Raw genomic sequence first — 15,760 nt, forward strand, 5'->3', positions numbered from 1 at the left:
CTTTTCTTGATTGCGCTTCAGCTTGAAGACATGCGGCTCCTCCTTTTCTCTCGTACAGTTGCAGCATCAACACACCGAAAAGAATAGAAACCCTACGTAAAACACTTCTGTTTTTATACGCGTGAGACTTCGTAGGGTTTTCTACGTAGGATTTGGCGGCTCCTTCTTACGTAGGGGATCGATACACGCACACGCCAAGGGAGGAAACTTGTGTTCTTTTTTATATAAATGTGCCCAGAGTCAAAGTTTGACTTTGGGCCCCACACCAATTGATTCCTTTCTCCAGTGACGTCTTGGACGTTGCTTCCTTCGAAGCTTTTGTTTTTCATGTGTGCCCAAAAGTGAGCCCCACGAAGATCACTTCCTTCGGTGCTTATGCAGGCTTCTGTTGTTCTCCTTTTTTTTTAATTCCTTCGCGAGTCCACTGAATTTTGCGCTTTAGCAAACATTCAAACTCAAGTCATAATTTAACACTATAAATAGGAGCAACTTGCTTCTCTCATGTAGGTGTGAGTAAGAAGTCCAACTAAGAGGAGTGAGGGAGTGTGTGTATTGTGTAAAGTGTGCGTGAGTGTGGGGTTCTTGTGTAATAGCGAGTGGTGTAACAGAGTGTGGTGCTGTAGCGTTGTGAGTGACGTGAGGGGAAGTGATAGTGTGTAGTGTGTGAAGTGAGTGAAGTGAGAGTGGTGTGTGTGTGTGAGTTATTTGTATGTTTATAATGTAATTAAGCATTATTGTAATATTGAGAGAGTGTTTATTATAGTCACTCTTTCGTAAAATCAACAAGTGGTACCAAAGCCTTGGTGTTAGGGATTGGGGACCATATCAGAGCAAGTGGTCAAGGAATGTGAACCCAACAATTGAGATTGTGATAAGCGAAGATAGTGGTTGGGGACCATTGTAAGTGAGTAAGTGATTAGGGATCATCGAGCTAAGGAATAGGGTACACTAGAGTTCTGCCAGTGAGATTATGAAGTCGGTTGGTCTAGGCTAGGCTTACTTGATATAGTGTTGAGCATTATACTCAAGTTATGATGGCGGATTTCTCATACTCAGTGAATGGCATCAAGAAGCTCAACGGCTCCAATTATAATAACCAGAGTACCATATGCAGTATTGTTTGCTAGGACAAGATATATGGGATATCGTTGGTGGCAACAACACCACACCACCCACGTGACTTAAGAAAATGGAACGTCAAATTGGTAAGACTCTTTACGTTCTTGCTGTGACTTTTGAAGATGAGTTATTGCAGCACATAAAGAGTGCAAAGACCCCAAAAGAGGCTTGGGACAACTTGGCGGCGCTATTCGTGAGGACAAACGATGCCAAGTTACAACGATTGGAAAACAAGCTCCTTTCAATCTTGCAACAAAGTACGACCGTGAGCAATACTTCTCTAAAGTTAAATCTATTTGCGAAAAAAATTACAAAATTAGATACTCCGAATATGATCTTTGAGACAAGAATGAGAAGAATAATAATTCACGGTTAAGGCTAGAGTATAATGGTATTATTGTGGCCACCCATGGATGGACAAGCGAGCCAGCTCTAATTGAGTTGGAGAATATATTAGCCAACCAAGAGGCCTTAGATAGAGATATTTCTAAGGTCTCAGTTAAGGAGGATGAAAGTGCCCTCTTCAGTAATAAAAGAGGGTTCAAGGGTTAGACTAGAAATGGAGCAAGTGTAAGAGATGGCAAAACATGAAAAAGTCATAAAGATTGGTGGAGGAAACAAGAATGAAAGAGTTATCAACTGGGGGAGCTCACCGAGATGGCAATGATAATGAGGATGAAGATGAGAGGAACAAAAGCAAAGCAAATGGTGCTACATTCGCAGCAAGGTAGGACATAATGCGTTGGTACAAGTGGGAAGAAGGAAATGTTGTCACTTCTTGCAAGAAGGAGATTGAAAGCGAAGAAAAATGCGGCTTTCAAGCAACTATTGCATTGAAGAATCGAGAAGAGCTGGCAATCACTTATATAATTAAGTGAAACAATTCGATAGCTCCTATCACATTTCTAAGGAAGGAATTACAAGAGATGCAGGAGATGATGAAGAAGCTAAGAGTTGAGAATGTGAAGATGGAGAAGATGTTGAAAATAAGAGACGGAATGTTGAGATAGAAGAATAAGGAGCTCAATGCAAAAGAAAGAGACTTGGAGAAGTTCCGTGGCGAATTGAAGAAGTTGCAAAGCCCACTATGATGTTCCGAATTGGTCATACTAAGAGAAACAAGGAACATGAGGAAAGGCAAGGTTTCTCTAAGAAGAGGAGGCCATCTCCACCTTACATTCTGAGGTGCAAGAACTGATGGAAAAGTGCGGAGAAGAAGTCCAATAAGAATAAGGACTTAGCTGCGGACATCTAAGTGTTGCAGATGAAGCTTAATCAACTAAAGTATGAAATGAAAGTTACAAATGAGAGGCTTGACCATTGGAGTAAGGCAAATGAGAAAGAGACTAAAGACCAAGACAATCTGGCGTTGCCCAATTGCAAGCTTCACAAAGTCCAGACAAAATTATAGACACAGAGGCAACAAAAGTGAGAGCATATAACACTAAAGTAGGTTCTTATCTTGCACTTCCTCTGTCAGCACTAGAAGTGGGCAAAGGTAAGGAGTACCAGAGATCAAAGGAAGAAGATGATAAGGCAGCTGACAAAAAGCAAGCTGACATGGTTGTTAGATCCGCATTGAGAGAGAGTAGTCGGTGAGGGGAGTGTTGAAGAGAGCACCATCACTCTCTCTCCCTTCTCCAGAATTTTCTAGCAAAAATCCATTAGTAAAGAAAAGTTGCGCCACTTCTAGACTTCTTCAAAGAAATCTAGTTGCCAAGCTGTAATAGGATGATATTTGTAGAATACTGTAGAAAGACAGCAAAGTCGGTGAATGCACTGACCTTCCATCCTATGAACAGGAGCAACTTGCTCCTCATGTAGGTGTGAGTAAGAAGTCCAACTAAGAGGAGTGAGGGGTGTGTGTATTGTGTAAAGTGTGTGTGAGTGTGTGGGTCTTGTGTAATAGTGAGTGGTGTAAGAGAGTGTGGTGTTGCGGTGTTGTGACTTGTGGAGAAGTGATAGTGTGTAATGTGTGAAGAGAGTGATGCGAGAGTGGTGTGTGTGAGTGTGAGAGTTCTTTGTATGTTTATGATGTAATTAAGCGTTATTGTAATATGGAGAGAGTGGTGTGTTGAGAAGATCACCGCCTCTCTCTCCTAGAACTCTCCAGATCTCTCTCTCTTTACTCGTCCGGATCTCTCTCCACTTCTCCAGACTTTTCTTTCTAGACAATTCTTCAGCTTCAGCCGCAATTGTTGACCCAACAACTTGCAATAAAATAATAGGAAGATGGTGTGGAAGTCGGTGGATGTGCCGACTTTGTCCCCTATAAATAGGGGCCCTTGCTCCTTGAGTGTGTGAAGTAAGTGTGAGGGGTGTTGTGTGCGTGAGTGAAGTGTGTACGTGAGTGTGTGAGTGGGTGGAGTAGGTGGCGTGAAGTGTAGAGAAATAGAGAGTAAGTGGGTGTGTGAGAGAGTTGTGTCCGTGTGAGGTTTGTGAGGGAGTGGGTAAGCAAGTACAATGAGTTGGTGTGAGAGGATGATAAAATAGAGAGTTGTAATATTGGTTTATAATAAAAGTAATTATTTTACTTGTACATCCACTCTTTTCTCAACAAGTGGTATCAGAGCAGGTCATCGAAGGTCGTGCGAAGACAGTGGTCGGGGACCATTGTAAGTGAGCAAGGTGGTCAGGGATAGTCGAGCCAAGGAGCGAAGAAGCGAAGGACGTTGGAGTTCTACCAGTGCACAATCTGGGATTGTGAAGTCGGTTGGTCCGGGACCAGGCTTACTTGGTATAGTGCGGGGCATTATACTCAAGTCACCATGGTGGACTTCTCGAGTCTGGTGAACAGGATGGAGAAGCTCAATGACTTTAATTATAATAATTGGAGTACCCGCATGCGGTATTATTTGCTTGGACAAGATTTATGGGATATTGTTGGCGGCAACAATACCACACCACCCACAAATGATAGTGATTTAAGAAAGTGGAACGTCAAGTCAGGTAAGGCTCTTTACGTTCTTGCCGTGACTGTTGATGATGAATTATTGCAACACAAAGAGTGCGACGACCCCAAAGGAGGCTTGGGATAACTTGGCGACGCTGTTTGCAAGGACAAATGATGCCAAGTTACAATGCCTGGAGAACGAGCTCCTCTCAATCTCGCAACAAAATATGACAGTGAGTCAATACTTTTCTAAAGTTAAATCTATTTGCGAAGAAATTTCAAAATTAGATCCTCAGAATGCCATCTCTGAGACAAGAATGAGAAGAATAATAATTCACGGGTTAAGGCTGGAATATGATGATATTGTTACGGCCACCCGTGGATGGGCAAATGAGCCAACTCTAACAGAGTTGGAAAATATATTGGCCAATCAAGAGGCTTTAGATAAACAAATCCCTAAGGTCTCAATTAAGGAGGATGAAAGTGCCCTCTTTAGTTGTTGACACCTAATTTTTATTTTCCAATACATAAAAAATTAGAGAAAAAGAAAAAAAGAAAAATAACAAAACAACAAAAAGAAAAAGAACAAAACAACAAAAAATAGAAAAAAAGACATGGAAGGGGCCGGGTTGGATTTCGCCTTGGCCCGGCCCATGCCGCTTTCTCCCTCCTCCATTTTCGGTGAAACCCTAGCAATAGAAGGAACGGAGGGGGATCGGGGGCAGGAGGGACAGCAACACAGAAGAAGAGAAAGCTGGAGAGAGGGGCATCGTGAGAGAAGGAGATCGGTAGAGAGAGAGTGGAAGAAGACTCGCCGTCGTCGTCCCTACCGTTCGTCGCCGTCTACCGGGAACCCGGATCCGAAGAAACGGAGGGGAGGAGGGCAGCGGCGGCGCGCCCGACGCCATCCTCACCGCCGCCCTCCTCGCCGCCTCAACACCAGAACCAGCCGAACCCTCCGCCTACCGTCCTCCGTCCGAGCCTCGCACCGGCCCACACCTCCGCGCTGCTGCTCCTGCTCTGCTGGCCACCACTACTCCGCGCCCCTGAAGTCACAACGCCGCCTTTGGCCAGATCTGCCGGCCTCGCCTTTGCCCAGATCTGCCGTGCCGAAGCGCGACCCCGTGGCATCGCGCGTCCGCGCATCGTCACTGCTGCAATCTGAGTGACCCACTGCACCAAGCCGCCGCCCTCCTGTCCAAGCACTAGATCCCGAGCCCCCACGACGCCGCCTCTCGCTCCCGGTTGCGATCCTCGCCGGCCGCCGCACTCCTCCTCGCCGCCGCATCCCGTCTCGCCTAGCCACCGCACGCCTCGGCCGCGTCTTCGCGAGTCCCGACGACGGCAGACGAGCTGGTCGTCACTCCACCGCCGAGTGAGCCCCGCACTGGCCCACACCTCCGCGCTGCTGCTCCTGGCCACGTCTCCACCAGTCACCGCCGCGCTCCGTCTCACCTGCAGTCCACCGCGTCGCCGCCACCAAGTCGTCGGCGTCCCGAACGTCCTTCTCCAGCGCCGCAAAGCAGCAAGGGAGAGAGGAGGCGAACCGGATCTTGGCCGGGTCGGGTGAAAACGAACCGGGTAGGGTTTTTCTCATGTCCGGGCCGAGTATACTTGGGGCTTGGTTTGGGCTGTTTTTGCTTGCGAGCTTAGGGATTTAAGAACTTGTGGGCTTAGGGAGTTGTGGGCTTCATTTTTAAATAAAAGAGATTGGGCCCGCTGGTTGGGCCCGATTCGAACCAAAGAAAGGCCCGACCAAGGTGGTCGGGCCGCCCCCCTATTTGGACCGAACTCGGGTCCGGTCGGAGACCGGACCCGATCCGCGTTGACCGGGTCGGGTCGAGCCGAACCCGACCCAGTTCACTTTTTTTTTAAAATCAAAAATTAATTTTAAAAAATTTAAAATTAAAAAAAATTAAAAAAATTAAAAAAAAATTAAAAATATTATTAAAAATATTAATAAATTAATAAAAAAATTAAAAATTAAAAAATTCGAAAATCCAAAAATGATGGGGGTTTGATTAGGACTTGCCATGTATTGCCATTTTAGCGTAATTAGACCTTTATGTGCTCGTATATTGATTATGTTAAATGTTTAATTTACATATCTAATTATGTTTGATTGCACGTGTTTAATTTTATGGCAATTAAGATCTTGATAGTTATGATTATTACTTTAATGATTGTGCACCCGCATGATCATCTCGTATGTTAGTGGATAAGTATAAAATTAATCCAAATTGCCTGTCAAAAATCATTTTGTTAAAATGAACAAGATTAGGTACCGAAAGGGCACTAATTGATTAATTAGTGTAATCAAGTCCCCGAACCTAGATTCTCTGGTTGCGTAGGAAGTGAGGTATACTCTCATACCTCACTTGGTTTCTAGCCGACCCCAATAGGCTAGTGGCGACTCCTTTTGTGCAAAATTTCTAAAGAATATCCCAATGTCACGCGGGGTATGGGCTTGGGAGAGCCCGCGCCTGATCATGGGCCTTAGGCCCGTCCTTTAGGCAATACCCTTAAACCTACTCCCTCCCCCCCGAGGGCAGGTCGCGACATTAGTAATAAAAGAGGGTTCAAGGGCCAGAATAGAAATAAAGCAGGTGCAAGAGATGGCAAACCATGGAAAAATCATGGAGATTGGCAAAGGCAACCAGAAGAGAAGGGTTATCAGCTAGGGGGAGCTCGTCAAGATCGCGACAATGATGACGATGAAGACAAGAGCAACAATAGGCGTAGCAAACGGTGCTACGTTTGTGGCAAGGTAGGACATATTGCCAAATTCTGTTGGTACAGGCGAGAAGAAGGAAATGTCGTCACTTCTTGCAAGGAGGAGATTGAAAGCGAAGAAGAATGAGACTTTCAAGTGCCTGTTGCAATGAAGGAACGAGAAGAGCTTGCAACAGCTTGTATAGTTGAGTTGGATAATTGGACAGGTTCCATCACGACCCTGAATAAGAGCAAGCCAAGGGAGAACTCGAAGAAGCAAATGCCAACAAGCAGTCATGAAAAGAAATTGCATGAGATGCAAGATATGATAAAGAAGCTGAAAGTTGAGAAGGCAAAGATGGAGAATATGTTGAAGAAAAGGGATGAGATGATAAGGCAGAAGGATCGAGAGCTCGAGGCAAAAGAAAGGGAGCTAGAGAAGTTCCGATGTGAGTTCAAGAAGCTGCAGAAGCTTCAGGATCTCAAGCCCACTATGTGATATAGCTAGTAATAGCACCTAGAGGGGGGTGAATAGGTGTTTAAATAATTTCTCGGGATATGAAAGCAATACTAGGCAAACAATAGAAAGGAAGCTCTCCTTTAGTTAACAAAGTAAAGCAGAGAGTAGGGAAGAGAAAATTGAACGCAGGGTTTATAGTGGTTCGGCTTATTTCAAGCCTACGTCCACTCTTCTACACTGACAGCCCACCGGCTGGATTTCACTATGAACAAAAGAGATTTACAGCACTGTTTTCCCTTGATTCCACAGTGTAAATATTCTATCACACTTCCTCAAGGTATCTCAAAGTATAGACTCTCTTTTGAGTACAAGATTTCACTCAGCAAATGAATTGACTAAGAATCAAAGAGCTTCAGACTTTGGAATTCTTCTATCGTACACTCCTCGAACACCTGGAATGTCTTCCTTTTATACTCCTTTGTGCCATCATACCCGTTGGCACTTACCAAAGGAATTCTTCCAATCCTCCCGTTGGACAGAATCAATTGTGAAGATTATTTGAGCTATTAAAGGAACATGTTGATAGCCATCAATCGTGCTCACCCATACAATCAGGATCTTGGTTTCCATAAGTAGAACCTTCCAAGAATACTTCGCCAATCATCGGATCTTTAATCATACTTGATTTGAATAAAGGAATCCGTTATGTCATTTCCAGCCAAGAGATCTTCTCCAGTCGATAAGGCTAAATCCTTAATGAAGTAGATCTTGATAGCCTTTCTTCAACGGATTAGAAACTATCAATGAGAATAGACTTTGAGTCTTGAGTCTAGTAGTCCGGAGGTCTTCAGACTTTAATAGTAGAGTCTGCAAAACTTCAGAGTAGACTGATAGAAACGTTTTGTCAGCTTCAAAATATTCCAAAAAGATTTCTCCAACAATCTCCCCCTTTTTGATGGTGACAAAACTTTCCTGCAGATTTGAATAACTTTGACCTGCAAAATATTACTCAAGCAAATATGGATATCTTATAAAGATTAATGGCTTAATGATAACACTAGAATCTGCAACCACAGAAAATAGGTTAGTCTTGAATAAGGGTAAAGCCATTTATAAGATATCAATAATACTTAATATAAGTAGGAGTTAAATCCAATCCAAATCCACGTTCAATCAATCCTCATCCAGACACAGACATATAAGTCACACATCAAAACAAAACAAATTAAAAATTCAACAAGTTTAAGTTCAAAACATTTCAAATCTCGCATCTCTCCCCCTTTTTGTCATCATAAAAAAGGTTGAGATGGGAATAGAATGGAGTCAAGTTTGCTTGGGAATGCGAACAAGCTAGAAATCTCCCATGGACTGGATGATGCCTTCCAGCTTTTTCAATTCTTCCTTCAGTTGATCCACCTCTTCACCTTTAGCATTGGCTTGAATCAAGAGCAAGGGCTTGGATCGATCGACAATGAAACGGAAGAAGCTTGTCCTGCATTCTTCAAGTTTTGAACTTCGCTTTCCAAAGCATATATCTGACCCCGCAATTCCAAAAGAACATCAATGATTCTACGAAAATCTGCTGAGTTATCAGTCTGCGTACTGGCTTCGGCGCGATTTGATGGGGTAAAAGCAGACGATGGTAAAGCACCATGTCCCTCCTCAGGAAATTGAGAGGCATGAATGTCTTTTGGATCTGCTAGAGAGCGACTGACTCCTTCACTGGTAACAGGATATGAGGACATTCATCTGTTTTCACCATCTCCCCCTAATTCCATGACTTCAGGTGGAGAAGAATTTTCCTCATGCTCTCCTTCCTCTTGATTTTTTCTTTCTTTTTCTTCTTCAAGCCTTTCCTCGTCTGTTTCTTTTTCTTTAGCTTCTTTCTCCTTTTCTTCCTTCTCTTCTGCTTCTCTCTCCTCTGCTTCTATATCTTCTTCTCTCTCATGTTCTTCTCTCTCCTCTGCTTCTTTCTCCTGTTGTTCTATTGATTCTGGAACAAAACGACTCAGCTTCTTCAATGCTATAGCAGAAATTGTGAGGTCATCCTCATCATCTTCATCAATAATGAGAGCTTTTCTCTTTTTGGATGGAGCAAGCATGGGCTCCTTCCCTTTTCTTTTCGCTGCAGAAGAGACTTGATGAGATTTGACAGGGGTTTTCTTCTTAAATTTCTCCAACTCCTTGTCGAGTTCTTTCAGACACATTTTGGACACCATTTTCAGTCCTACCACCATTTTGTCACATGGTCAAACGCAGAGAATTTGTGGAGGCTGAATATTCAAATGTCTGGATATCTTTGACACAAGACTTGGATAAGGAAGTTGGCCCTTGTCCTTCACCACTGCTCTATACATGTGAAACAGAATAGTGTGAGGAAGAGAAAACTTTTTCCCAGCATTGATGGCGTACATCAGCTTTGCCTCTGAATTAGAAACATCAGTCTTGGAAGTTGATTTCAGTTTGAGGCAATTAATCACAATTTTGTGAAGCAGAATATTGAACGCATGCATCCTTGAGTAGGAAATCATTCCCTCTGTCATTCTGTCTTTAACAAGTTCCAATGTGGCACGAGCTATAGAGACACTAATGGGTTGATATCTCCCTCTCTCAACCCCAATCACATCTGCCAACATATCCATATCCACTACAAAGTCCTGATCTCGGACACTGAAGGAGATGCTATTTGCATCCAAGAAACTAAGATTTGAATAGAAATATGCAATTAATTGAGCATAGGCTTCTGTGGTGTCAAAACAAAACTGTTCAAGTTGAAGAAAACTAAACTTTTCCCTCAAATTTACATTCACAGCATCAAAGAAATCAAAATCCACACTCTTAGGGTTTATCACCCCACGCTTCAACAATTTGGAGTATAGATCCTTATGTTCCTTTGATCTAAACAACTCTGTTCTTTTTCCTCGAATTTTCGCTGCAACACCCATCCTCGGTTGAAATTCTTTGTACAATCTGTCATCATCATTTCCATCTATCGGATTAAATCCCCCAACACGCGGATCACTTGGGATATTTGCAAGGGTTTTTTCTGCCAACCCCTTAGGAGCAATTTCCAAACTCTCCATTTTTCGCAAAAAGATGTACTCATTCCCATATCCCTTGTCCTTAAGAAACTCATCGATGTAGTTCAATGGAGTACCAATGCTCTTTAAAGCACGGTAAAGCTTGTAAATAAAAGACGGCTTTTGAACTATTACAGGATCTACGTCTTCGATGATTTCTTCCTCTTGTTGATGAACATCATTATGTGGACTAGATGGTGGAGAATGACGCTGCTGAGAATGTTGTGGGCTCTGCTGCTGACTTGGTGACTCCTCTTCCTCGGTGAGATCAAAGTGAGTAGGCCCCTTACTCATTCGGCGTGGTCCCTGCTTGCAATCCTTGAAGATTTTCTTGAAGATGACATCTTTCTCAGTCTTTGAGAGATTCCTTGCTTAACTTTCCCAAGAAAGATGACAACTTTTTCGAAGATTAAACAAGGGAGAAAGACAGGAATGGAAGATCGATGCCTTTTAGGGTTTTGAAGTTAAGTGAAGAGGAATCGACTGTGTATAGCTTAGTCAAAACGGGGGAACGCCAAACGTCGTAAAGGAAGGTTGAAAGATACCTTTTTAAAAAATAACTGGCTTTTTAAAAAAATAGATAACTGCCATTAACTCTTTTGAAAAGGAAAAATTGCACTTTTCACGGAAATTGAAGATAGCATAAATCAATTATGAATGGATAAATGATCGTACATTTACGAGATTTAATAAAAGAGAAAATGAAATGACTTACAATCAAGAACCATGATTGTTTGAGACTAAGAGTCTCTAGACTTTAACTTCTTCAAACTTCAAGATGTTGAGTCTGGAACGAATGATTTCAAATTGATTTTTCTCCAAAGGCTTCGTAAATATATCCGCCAGTTAGTTCTTTGAGTCAACAAACTGAATCGAAACTTCTCCATTTTGAACATGATCTCTAATGAAGTGATGTCGAATTTCCATATGCTTTGCTCTTGAGTGAAGAATTGGATTTTTGGTAAGATTGATTGCACTAGTGTTGTCACAGTTAATCTCCGTGCATGAATCTTCAATTCCAAAGTCTCTTAATTGTTGTTTTATCCACAGAATTTGTGAACAACAACTTCCAAGAGCTACATATTTGCTTCTACCGTAGAAAGAGCTCGTATTTTGCTTCCTTGAAAACCAAGACACCGTCCCTTCCAAGTAACCGCATTGGTACCCGAGGTGCTCTTTCTATCAACTCTGCAACCGGCTAGATCTGCGTCTGAATATCCAAGAAGAGTAAAGTCTCCCTTTTTAGGATACCAAAGGCCGATGCTTGAAGTTGAAGCAATGTATTTGATAATACGCTTTGTAGCACTTAGATGAGATTCTTTAAGGTCTGCTTGAAATCTGGCACAAATGCAAACACTAAACAAAATGTCAGGTCTAGAAGTAGTAAGATAAAGAAGTGAACCGATGATACTCCTGTATAGCTTCTGGTCAACTTTCTTTCCTCCTTCATCTTTGTCTATCTTCAAGGAACTTGACATTGGTATATCAGTCTTTTTGCAGTTTTTCAGTCCAAACTTTTTGACAAGATCATTAGCATATTTTTCTTGATGAATAAAAGTCCCTTCCTTCAATTGTTTCACTTGAAGTCCAAGAAAGAAGGTTAGTTCACCCATCATGCTCATTTCAAATTCATCCTGCATAGACTTAAAGAATTTATTGCACAAACTTTCATTAGATGATCCAAAAATGATATCATCAACATATATTTAAACAAGTAGAAAACTTTTGCTTTCTCTTTTGATAAATAGAGCAGTGTCTACTTTACCTTTTTCAAAGCCATTTTGAATTAAAAACTTACTCAGCCTGTCGTACCAAGCTCGAGGTGCTTGCTTTAATCCATACAAGGCTTTTTCAATCAAATCGAGTCCTGTCTTCCTTGGGTCTTCAAACCCAGGTGGTTGTTCCACATAGACTTCCTCATGGATAAATCCATTCAGGAAAGCACTTTTGACGTCCATTTGGAATAACTGAAATTCTTATAACAAGCGAAAGCAAGTAATAATCGAATTGCTTCTAACCTTGCTACTGGTGCGTAAGTCTCGTCATAGTCTATTCCTTCTTCTTATGTATATCCCTTGGCCACGAGTCTTGCTTTGTTTCTTACGACTTTACTTTTTTCGTTCATCTTGTTCCTGAAAACTCATTTAGCTCCAATAATAGATTTACCTTTTGGTTTAGGAGTCAACTCCGGACATCATTAATACCGAATTGTCCGAGTTCTTCTTGCATAGCTTCAATCCAGCTTTCATCAGATAAAGCTTCTTCTATGCTTTTTGGTTCTATTTCAGAAATAAGAGCCACGGCACTAGACTCTTCGCGCCTTTTAGATCTTGTGCGAATTCCTTCATTAATGTCGCCTATAATGAGGTCTTTGGGATGACTGGACTTATGCTTCCAGTTACTAGTTGATTTGTCAGGGGATAAGAACGTTTCAAGTGCCAAAAGTTGGCACAAATGGACACTTAAGTGCCAAAAGTTACGAAAGGTACACTTAAGTGTCACATTCGAAGAAAAACGGATCACTTAAGTGCCACTCCAGCCAAAGTCCGACCAAAAGGCTGACATGGCATTTTTCCGACGAATTTCCGGCGAAGTGAACCCAAAACGACGCCGTTTTGCATACTGACGTGGCAAATAATGCAAAAACGGCGTCACTTTGGGTTGACATGGTAAAAAAATAATATAAAAATTAAATAAATAAAATTTAAAATTCGATTTAGTTAAAATATTAAAAATAATAATTTTAAAATTACATTTAGTTAAAAAAATTAAAAAAAAATAATGCTAAAAATAAATTTAGTTAACATATTAAAAATAATAATTTTAAAAACTAAAAATTAAAAAAATAATTTTAAAATTAGATTTAGTTAAAAATTTAAAAAAATAATTTTACAATTAAATTTAGTTAAAATATTAACAAATAATAATTTTAAAAATAATAATTTTAAAAAAATTTTAAAAAATTTTAAAATTAGATTTAGTTAAAAATTTTAAAAAAATTAAAATTAGAATTAGTTAAAAAATAAAAAAATTAATAATTTTAAAATTAAATTTAGTTAAAATATTAAAAAATAATAACTTTAAAAATAAAAAATTTTAAAATAATAATTTTAAAATTAGATTTAGTTAAAATATTAAAAAATAATAATTTTACATTAAATTAAATTTAAAATATTAAAAAGTAATAGTTTAAAATTTAAAAAATTTAAAAAAGGGGCGGTGGCTAATTACTGCCTCCCCTTTTTATTAATTTATAAATTTTTGATAATTTTTTAATTTTTTTAATTTAAAATTATTATTTTTTTAATTTTTTAAATTTAAAATTATTTTTTTAATTTTTAAATTTAAAATTATTATTTTTTTAATTTTTTAAATTTAAAATTATTATTTTTTAATTTTTTAAATTTAAAATTATTTTTTTTATTTTTTAAATTTAAAATTATTATTTTTTTAATTTTTTAAATTTAAAATTATTTTTTTTTAATTTTTAAATTTAAAATTATTATTTTTTTTTTTAATTTAAAATTATTATTTTTTAATTTTTAAATTTAAAATTATTATTTTTTAATTTTTAAATTTAAAATTATTATTTTTTTAATTTTTAAATTTAAAATTATTATTTTTTTAATTTTTTAAATTTAAAATTATTTTTTTTAATATTTTAACCAAATTTAATTTAAATTTTTTAATATTTTAACTAAATCTAATTTTAAATTTTAAAATTAAAATTTTTATTTTTAAAAATTATTTTTAAAATTATTTTTAAAATTTTTTAACTAAATGTAATTTTAAAATTATTTTTTAATTATTTTTTAAATTTTTTAATATTAAAATTATTTAATTTTTAATATTTTAACTAAATTTAATTTTAAAATTATTTTTTAAATATTTTAACTAAATGTGATTTTAAATATTTTAACTATTAAAATTATTATTTTTTTAATATTTTAACTAAATCTATTTTTAAATTTAATTTATTTAATTTTTATATTATTTTTTATCATATGAACCCAAAACGACGCCGTTTTTACATTATTTGGCCATGTCGGCGTGTAAAAAATGGGCGTCGTTTTGGGCTTCATTCGCCGGAAAAATGCCACGTCGGCATTTTAGCCGGATTTTGGCGGACGGCACTCAAGTGATCCATTTTGTTCCGATTTTGGCACTTAAGTGTACATTTTAACTTTTGGCACTTAAGTGTCCCTTTGTGCCAACTTTTGGCACCGGGGTCCTTGTCCCGATTTGTCGGTTGATGATCACTTCCTTCATTTGAATCTTCAATAACCATTTGTTCTTTGGTCTTTCGTAGTCCGAGTTGCTTCTTGAGATTTAGACTTTGTAGAGTCTGGAGTAGATTCAAATTCTTCAAGATGAGTCTGAGCAGATTCATTTTGCATAGAATCCTGGAATTTGACATTCATTGATTCCTCCACAGATTGACTCTTCTTGTTATAGACTATGTAGGCTTTGCTTGAGGTAGAATATCCAAGGAAGATGCATTCGTCTGATTTTTCTTCAAACTTACCAACTCTATCATTTGCATTTTTCAATATAAAACATTTGCATCCAAACACATGAAAATATAAAACAATAGGCTTCTTTCCTTTGAATAACTCATAGGGGTTTTTTCAAGAATAAGCCTTAGAAAAACTCTATTGATAATGTAACATGCTGTTGAATCTGCTTCAGCCCAAAATCATGAAGAGATGTTACTTTCAATTAAAAGAGTTCTAGCCATTTCTTGAAGCGATCTATTCTTTCTTTCCACAACTCCATTTTGCTCTGGAGTATATGGAGAAGAGAACACATGCTGAAAACCAGATTCATCATAGAATTTTATAAAATCTTGATTTTCAAATTCACCTCCATGGTCTGTTCTTATACTCAAGATAACATACCATTTTTCATTTTGAACCTTTTTAGCAAACTTTTTAAAGTAAGAGAATGTTTCAGACTTACTTGTCAGGAAATATACCCAAGTAAATTGTGAGTAATCATCCACAATTACTAGGCAATATTTCTTACCTCCAATGCTCTGAGTTCTAGTTGGTCCAAAGAGATCCATATGCAGAAGCTGCAGTACACAATTAGTGGAAACTTGATTTATTGGTTTAAAGGAATTTCTTACTTGCTTTCCCAATACGCATGGTGTACATAGATCAGACTTTTGGTATGATAATTTGGGTAGACCTCGAACAAGCTTCTTTGCTGAAATTTTGGCTATCTGCTTCATATTGATATGCCCAAGCTTTCTGTGCCATAAACTCGCTTCATCTTGAATTGAGATTAGACATTGTGATTCATCTGGTTTAACATCCAAGAGGTAGATATTTCCATGTCTTCGGCCCATGAATGACTGAGTAGAGTCTTTACTGGTTTCTGAACATATTCCCTCTTGAAAATTGATTTTAAAACCAGTGTCACACAGCTGACTAATACTGAGCAGATTGTAGTTGAGTCCTTCAACTAGGCAAACATTGCTTATTGTGAGCTTTC

General features: G+C 38.6%; 1 long non-coding RNA gene across 1 annotated transcript; it reads right to left on the minus strand.

The window, feature by feature from the left end:
- Positions 1–4,996: 4,996 nt before the first annotated feature.
- On the minus strand, positions 4,997–5,449 carry LOC108957022. The gene is made up of 3 exons (XR_001983438.2): positions 5,435–5,449; positions 5,240–5,244; positions 4,997–5,030 (listed from the first exon to the last, which is right to left on the minus strand). It is a non-coding gene; the product is annotated as an uncharacterized LOC108957022 (long non-coding RNA).
- Between the last annotated feature and the right edge of the window lie 10,311 nt (positions 5,450–15,760).

This window comes from Eucalyptus grandis, chromosome 7 (assembly GCF_016545825.1).
Source record: "Eucalyptus grandis isolate ANBG69807.140 chromosome 7, ASM1654582v1, whole genome shotgun sequence".
Classification (NCBI taxonomy): domain Eukaryota; kingdom Viridiplantae; phylum Streptophyta; class Magnoliopsida; order Myrtales; family Myrtaceae; genus Eucalyptus; species Eucalyptus grandis.